Raw genomic sequence first — 8,878 nt, 5'->3', positions numbered from 1 at the left:
ATTGTATCTATTGCACAGAAACCAACACAGTGCGTCAAGGAAAATGAAGAAATGGAGAAAAATAATCCAAACAAAAGAACAAAATAACTCTCCAAAAATAGACTGTAAATAAATGAAAATAAGTGATTTACCTGATAGAGAGTTTAAAATAAATGGTTATAAATAATGGTCATAAAGACACTCACTAAGAATATTAAAGAATATAATAACTGAAGTGAAAAATTCAATAGAGGGGTTATACAACTGACTAGATCATGTGGAAGAAAGGATCACTGAACTAAAGGAAGTGAAGTAGTATTCATCCAATAGAGGAACATAAAGAAATAAAGAATGAACAAGCGTGAAGATAATATAATGGACTTATGGAACACCATAAAATGGACTGATGTACACATTATGGGGTTCCCAAAAGAAAAAGAGAAAAAGGGACAGGAAACTTATTTAAAGAAATGATGGCTAAAAACTTCCAGAGTTTATAACCCAGAGTAATAACCCAGAGAAAAGAAACAGACATCCAGATTCAGACAGACTAGGGAATTCCCAAGAAGACAAATCTAAAGAGACCTATAATAAGACACCTTATAGTTAAATTATCAATAGTTAATAACAAGAAGAGACTCTTAAAAACAGCAAGAGAAAAGCAACTTGTAACCAAGGGTACCCCACAAGACTATCAGCAGATTTTTAGTAGAAATTTTGTAGATCAGAAGGGAGTGGCATAATATAGTCAAAGTTCTGAAAGAAAAGAACTACAAACCAAGGATACTCTACCTAACAAAACTGTCCTTCACAACTGAGGAGATAAAAAGTTTTCCAGAGAAACAAAAGCTGAAGTAATCAGCATTACACCAGACTTCCAAGAAATGTTAAAGGGAGTATTTCAAGCTGAAGCATGAGGATACTAATTAGTAACAGAGAAACATATGAAGTAGTATAAAACTCACTAGTAAAAGTAAATAAATAATTAAATTCAGGATATTCTAATATACTGGTGGTGGATAAATCACTTACAACTGTAGTATAAAAATTAAATGACAAAAAGTATTAAACATAACTACAATAATTTGTTAATGAATATACTTGTAAAAAATGTAAATTGTGACATCAAAAAAATGTGAGAAGGAAATGTAAAAATACAGTTTTGCATGTGTTCAAAGTTCAGTTGTTATCAGTTTAAAATAGACTGTTATAAATTTTATATAGTAAAGCCTCATGGTAACCACAAAACAAAGACCTATAGCAAATATACAAAATATAAAAGAATCAAAGAATCTCCCTACAGAAAATTATCAAACCACAAAGGAAGAGAACATGAAAAAAAGGAAAATAATTACCAAGAACAGGGAAAATTAAAACATGAAAATAGTAGTTCCATACCTATTAATAACTACATTAAGTATAAATTAGCTAAATTCTTCAATCAAAAGACTAGAGTGGCTGAATGGATAAAAACAAAACAAGACCAACTATATGCTCCATAGAAGATACTCACTTCAGCTTTAGGGACACACATAGACTGAAAGAGAAGGAAAAGATATTCCATGCAAATGAAATCCAAAAGAAACTGGAATAGTTATATCAGACAGAACAGATTTTAATCCAAAGATTGTATCAAGAGACAAAGAAGGTGTACAATTCTGTATTACATCATCTATAAATCCCATTGTGTGTTCACCTGAAATTATGTAATTTCATTAACAATTGTCACCCCAATAAATAATTTTTTTAAAAAAGAGACAAAGGTCATTATATAATGACAAATGGGTCAATTAATCTAGACAATATAAAATAAGTAAATATTTATGCACCCAACGTAGTGGCACCTAAATATATAAAGAAAACATTGACAGCTCTGAAAGGAGAAGGAACTTCAATACCTCACTTTCAACAATGGATAGATCAATCAGACTGAAAAATCAATAGGGAAATATTAGACTTACTACAAATTAGACCAGATAGATTTCAATATTTACAAAACATTCCATCCAGTAGCAGCAGATTACATTCTTCTCGAACATACATGCGACATTCTCCTGGATAGGTGTTAGGCCACAAAAGAAGTCTTAATAAATTAAAGACTATTAAAATAATATCAAGCATCTTTTCTGATCACAACAAAACTAGAAATCAATTATAGAAAGAAAATTGGAAAATCTACAAGTATGTGGAGATTAAAGAACATGTTCCTGAACAACCATTGGGGCAAAGAAGATATCAAAGGAGTAATCAAAAAATATCTTGACACAAATGAAAAAGGAAAACAAATAACAAATTTATGGGATGTAGCAAAAACAATTCTAAGAGAAATTTTTTACAGAGATAAATGCCTACATTGAGAAAAAAGAAAAACCTTAAACAACTTTCCTTTATACCTCATGGAACTAAAAAAATGAACAAATTAAGCTCAAAGTTAACAGGATGGAAATAATAAAATCAGAGTGTGTAGGGAAGATGTTAAGAAAATTTGCCTTCGTTGGCTGATGTTAGCTTTTGTCTGTCAGCTTTTTGTTCCCTCACATAAGAGACTTCATGTGGGGTTCCATCACGTGAGAGACTGCATGTGAGGTGCTGGTTAGCTTTTGATTAGCTTTTTGTTCTTTTGTTCCCCCACATGAGAGACTGAATGTGGGGTTCCCTCACATGAGAGACTGCATGTGAGGTGCTGGTTAGCTTTGATTAGCTTTTTGTTCCCTCACATGAGAGACTGCATGTGAGGTGATAGCTAGTTTAGGATTAAGAGAATTTCTCCCTTGTCTCATTCCCAGCAGGAGAGATATGGGATGATGTTGCTTTCTGTTTGTTTTGCCTGCATCAGCATATAAGGTGGAGAAGTAACTAAGTTATATCAGAAGAACATGACTGGCATGTGGCCAGGCTTTGGGCTGATGATGCCAGTTGCGAACAGTAAGTATTGTTTGTCCAAATAAACTGGCCCTTCAGCCCGATAAAGGCCATTTTTATCACAGTAACTGCCGAACCCTCCTGGAACTGGCCATTCCCTGAGGGGGAGGCAGGAACAAGGAGCTTGGCTCTAAGGTACATCTGAAAAAATATATAAGACAGACCTCAGTTGGCAGTGTAATTTTGTCTTTTATCACTGGTGATTCTTCATTCTAACATTTTGGAAACTCGTATACAATATGAAGCTTACAACACCAGGAGACACCCTGACTTCCAGCCGCAGACCTGGTGAGGTCTGGCTGGTTCCCGACCTCTCCAATGTTGTTCCCTATGGTTATCCTTCTTAAGAACTTGTTAGCATTTTGGAAACTTGTATACAGCTTGCAGCTTGTAACCTCAGGAGATGCCTCAGTTTCCCAGCCACGGACCTAGCAAGGTTTTGATTCCTGACCTTTCCACTGTTGTTGCCCCACAGTTTGGTAAGCTTTTGGCATCTACTGTAATAATTGCTATCCTATGGAGGTTATTACGGCTTTTGGATACTCCTTACTGATGTTATTTGTGTATTCAGCTAAGTGATTTTTGATCAATAGTAAACATATGTTGGGATCTCTTAAACTTATATGTATGTATACACCTTTGACATGACATTGTTGTCAACATATATAGTTTAGTCTTAACCACCTTTACTTCCTGTCATTAGCACATTCCATTAATTGCCTTTGTCTTTTATTATTACATATTGCTAAATAAACTGATTATATATTACTAAATAAGTCAATTAGCCCCACTCTCGTGTGTCTCTCCCCTTTCTTTTCCCTGCTTGTCATTACAGAGGGAAAAATAAATAAAATAGATAAAATAGATACTAAAAAGACAATAGAAAAGATCAATGAAACTAAGAGCTGCTTTTTTAAAAGATAAATAAAATAGACAACATATTATCTAGAATTACCAAGAAAAAAAGAGAGAGGGCTCAAATAAATAATAGTATAAATGAAAAAGAAGGCTTTAAAATTAATAACACATAAACACAAATGATCATAAGAAATTACTATGAACAATTGCATTCTCATTAACTGGAAATTTTAGAAGAAATGGATGAATTCCTAGAAACATACAACCTACCAAGACTGAATCATGAAGAAATGGATAATATGACAGATCAATTACTATTAAGAAGATTTAATCTGTAATCAAACCACCCAACAAAGAAAAATCCAGGACCAGATGCTTTCACTGGTAAATTCTACCAAACATTTAAAGGAGAATTAATACCATTCACAAAAATCACCTCAAAATGGGTTAGAGACTTGAATGTAAGACCTGAAACTGTAAAACTCCTAGAAGAAAACATAGAGGTTAAGTCCTTGATATAGGCAATTATTTTTAGGGGGATTTGACACCAAAAGCAAAGGTAACAAAAGCAACAATAAACAAGTGGAACTACATCAAACTACAAAGCTTCTGCTCAGCAAAGAAAATTATCAACAAAATGAAAAGACAACATATTGAATGGAGGTAAATATTTGCAAACCACATAATCAATACGAGGTTGATATCTAAAATATACAAGAACCTCATACAATTCAGCAGCAATATAACAAATAACCCAATTAAACATGGACAAATATATAATTAGACATTTTCCCAAAGAAGATACGCAAATGGTCAACAGTTACATGAGAAAGGACTCAACATCACTAATAAGGGAAATGCAAATCAAAACCACATTATCGCCTCATACCTGTTAGAATGGCTATTATCAAAAATACAAGAAATAACAAGTTCTGACAAAAATGTGGAGAGGAGGGAACACTTGTACACTGTTAGTGGAAATGTAAACTGCTATAAACTCTATAGAAAACAGCATGGAGTTTCCACAAAAAAATAAAAATAAAACTACCATATGATCCAGCAATTCTACTTCGCAGTATTTAACCAAAGAAAACAAAACCATTATCTCAAAGTGACATGTACACTTGGTGTTCACTGCAGTGTTATTCACAACAGACAAGATATTGAAACACTCTGTTTTCATTAATGGATGAGTACAGACACAAGTGCACGTGCTCACCGTCAAACACATACACACACACACACACACACACACACACACACACACATTAAAATTACTCAGCCTTAAATTTAAAAGAAAATCTCATTTGCAACAACATGGATGACCTGGAGGGCCCTGCTAAGTGAAATAAGCAGACAGAGAAAGACAAATACTGCATGGTATCATTTATATTTGGAATCTAAAAAAAACAAACTCTTAGAAACAAAGAGTAGAAAAGCGGGCTGGGTGTTGGTGGAAATAGGGAGAGGATGGTAAAAAGCTATTAACTTTCAGCTATAAGACGAATAAAGTTTGAGGACCCAATGCATAACATAGTGACTATTGTTGATAATATTGTATAATTTAAATTTGCTAAGAGAGGAGAATGTAAATGATCTCATCAAAAAAAGATGTGAGGTGATGGATGGGTTAGTTAACTAGATAGAATCCTTTCACAATGCATACGTATATCAAATCATCACCCGTACACTTTAAATATCTTACAACGTTGTCAATTATACCTTAATAAAGCTGAAAAAAATTCTTGTATAACATAGAGCTTTATCTTTAATTTACTGGAATAGTATTGCATAAAAAACCTCATTCGCTTTACTTTTTTCACTCCATCCATCACTTTCAAAGTTCATCTGTGTTGCTGTGTGTGCTTCTTGTTCCTAACTGCTGCAGCCTAGTCTATAGACAGCATCTGCCGCAGAGAAGCTGCATCTCCTCACTGCCACAATCAGCCATGTCCTCGTGTGGACTTACACAAGGATATCCCCAGGAATGTGATTGCTGGGTCACGGGGCACAGGCAGACTTGAGTTCACTGAGGACAGCCAGATGGGTGCACACAATGCCTGTACCCGTTCACAGTTCTGCTAGTTGTGAATAAGGGTCCTGCTTTCCCACATCTTTGCTAATACTTGATGTTATCCAATTAACACGCAGATTTAGTAAAAATGAAGTGGCAGTTTTAATTTACATATCTCTGATTATTAGTGAGTTGGACCATCTTGTCTATTTAAAAAACAGTCAGGTTTCTTTGGGATTTTTTCTGCCCGTTTGCTAATTCTGACTCCTGTCTTTTCCTATTAACTGGAAAAGTTCCTGGTATATTTTAGATATTAATTACTCTTTTGATTCTATCCATCACAAACGCCTCTTCCCAGTCTATCATCTCTTAGTTAGCTCTGCCTGTGGTGCCCTTCCTTAAGCATAAATCCTTAGTGTTGATGTAATCAAATATATCAATTGTCTAATGGTATGTATTTCACCAACCTAATTTCGTTTCAAGTTAAAGATGTAGTTTATTTATTTATTTTTAATTAGATTGGGGCAAGGCGGTCTAATTATTTGCTTCACAACTAAAGGGATTCTGATGCCATATCCTCTCATCCCTCAGAATTAAAGTGGGGTATATGAGTGGGTAGATGAGGGAAGCAAGTGAAATCTGGTTTCCAATCCTAGATTTCCTATTTATTACCTATGTGAACTATACTCTCTGTGCCTTAGTTTTCCTATCTAGAAAGCAGAGAAAATGTATGTGAAAATGTCTGACCTAATGTCAGGCCTACAGCACTTGCTTCATAACCATTCTTTCCTTTTGTCTCTATTATTACCTAACCACTCATAAACATCACTTGTAGCAATAATTTCTAAGGCAATCAAAACTCATCTGTTTATGGCTTTGCTTTGTTTGGATTGATGCAATCTTACACCCTTCTGGACAGTTTCCTCCATTTTTCTTTAAAGAAGTTTTCCTATGTTTAATCTCACTGGAATTAGATTAAATAAACAAATTTCTCTGCTTATTTATTTAAACATTGGAGAAACATTTGCTTGGTGCCTGCTATGCACATATAACGATGCTTAAGCTATAAAGAAAAATCAGAAAAGGGGAAGAAATAGAGACAAAGACAACTCATCACATTCCTGTAGAAGTCATACCCAAATCAACCTAGAGGAGGTGGGTCATGCGTGATGGCCAATTAGTTTCTCTGTTTTTAACATAAGCTCAGAGAGTACTTGATTCGAATGTATCTCGGGGAAGGAAGGGTTGTTACTTGTTCCGTGGATCAAATAAGTCCTATTCCTAAACTGACCTCACGTTACTGATGGTAATGCTGACACTCATGTATCAAAGGACAATGAGAAAGTTCAGTTGGTTGAAGCCAGGAGTCTCAGGCACTTGGCCATTAGAGGGCTCCAGGGCATTTTCAGTGTGATTAACCCTAAAGAACCAATGTTGCAGGTAGCCTGTTCCCAGAGAAAAATCCGGGCAAAGGCGTCACACCAATCAAAGCAAAAGTGTGGAGAAAGGGACAGCGTGTGGGTCATACACATAATTCTCTAAAGGTAAAGGGTGACACGTGCTGGGACAAGCAGGAAGCCTGGAAGGGTGTTGTCAGTACCTACCTGACAAGCTGCTTTTTCTGTTCTTATGGCTTACCTCAGTGACTGTTAAACTTTTTTTATACCTTAATATACACAATAAAGGGTATTCATATACAAGATATACTCTCATACACATACTTTCCAGGTAACTAGTTATTTTTTTTATTAGTTTCCAGGTAACTGGTTATTCATCCACACTTTTCTCTCCCACTTAAGAAAGCATATCAGAAGACAAGCAAATGAGAGTGGTATTTTAAAAAATGATCCCAAATGTTGGTTCTTTAACTGTTAGTAAAGAAAAATGATTGATGATTCATCATGAAATTAGCATGCCACCAGATCATCGCAACCAGATGTGAAAATTATTAGTTGAAACTAGTAAAACTAATTGAAAACTACTGACATAGTTCACATTCACTGAGACTAGCAACTAACTGCCAGTCATCTCTAGCTCAACCTTTCACTGAGCTGTAATGCTAACTGCCACGTGTTCATCCACACTATGAGCCAGACAGTTACGTAAAACACTGCCTATCCTCACACAAACTCTAAAGACAAGTATCATTATCCTTATTTTACAGATAAGAAACCTGAGGCTCAGAAAAGTTATAATATGCCTAAAGTGACACAGAAAGTGGTAAAGCCAAGATTTATACTGAGGACTGTCTTGGTTCAGAATCAAGGATCCGAGCCTTCTGTCTTCAAAGTTGAATCATCCTCCAGCAATAAAGTTCAGATGAATGAGGTGTCTTAGTCAAGGCCATCCTCTGCACACACACTAATCATCTGCTGACTGGGGAAAAGCTCCACTCTTAAACTAAGTCACTCAGAAATTCCCAGTATTGATTTCCCAAAAATCTCTGATAAAAATGGAACTACGTTGCCTGGAAAGAGGGACATACTAACTCCTTACTATCCATCATCACATCAGCGTAGCATCCAGTCATCAGCTAAGGTCATTCCCACAAAAGGCTGTAAAGAAACGGAAGGACTTTTCAAATGAAGAGAAGTGGGAGAAAGAGGAGAGGAAGCTCTTCATCTAGACTCTGAAGAAAATCCAGGACCACAGAGACAGGCAAGAAACAAGAAAACTTCCATGGTCTACAGGAGGTTGGAAGAAGGAAAGAGAGGAAACTACCATGTATGGAGTTTTTACCATGTTCCAAGGTGCACCAACCTGGGAACCCTTGCAGTGTCTTTTCTAACATTTACAAAAGCCACCGTCTCCATTTTTTCAGAAAAAGAAAATTTGGACAGTTGGATATTTTTTTCTAAGCTCACACTGCTGGGAAATAACAGAGCAAGAATTTGAACCCAGGCTCTGTGATATCCACAGCCCACCTTCTTCCACTGCAACCAGCTTCTTCAACATTCCACAAGGATAGACTATCCTGGAGTCCTGGAGTGCCTTCCCATGAGTGTGTGGTTGTCCAGCTCTCTGGGTTCCAGAATTCCGAAAAAGTATTTTGTTTCCCTACTGGATACAACATGAAGTCCTTGTCATAAAAATACAACAGAAAGG

Source organism: Rhinolophus hipposideros, assembly GCF_964194185.1.
Source record: "Rhinolophus hipposideros genome assembly, chromosome: 10".
NCBI lineage: Eukaryota > Metazoa > Chordata > Mammalia > Chiroptera > Rhinolophidae > Rhinolophus > Rhinolophus hipposideros.
This window is presented reverse-complemented; position numbering follows the sequence as displayed.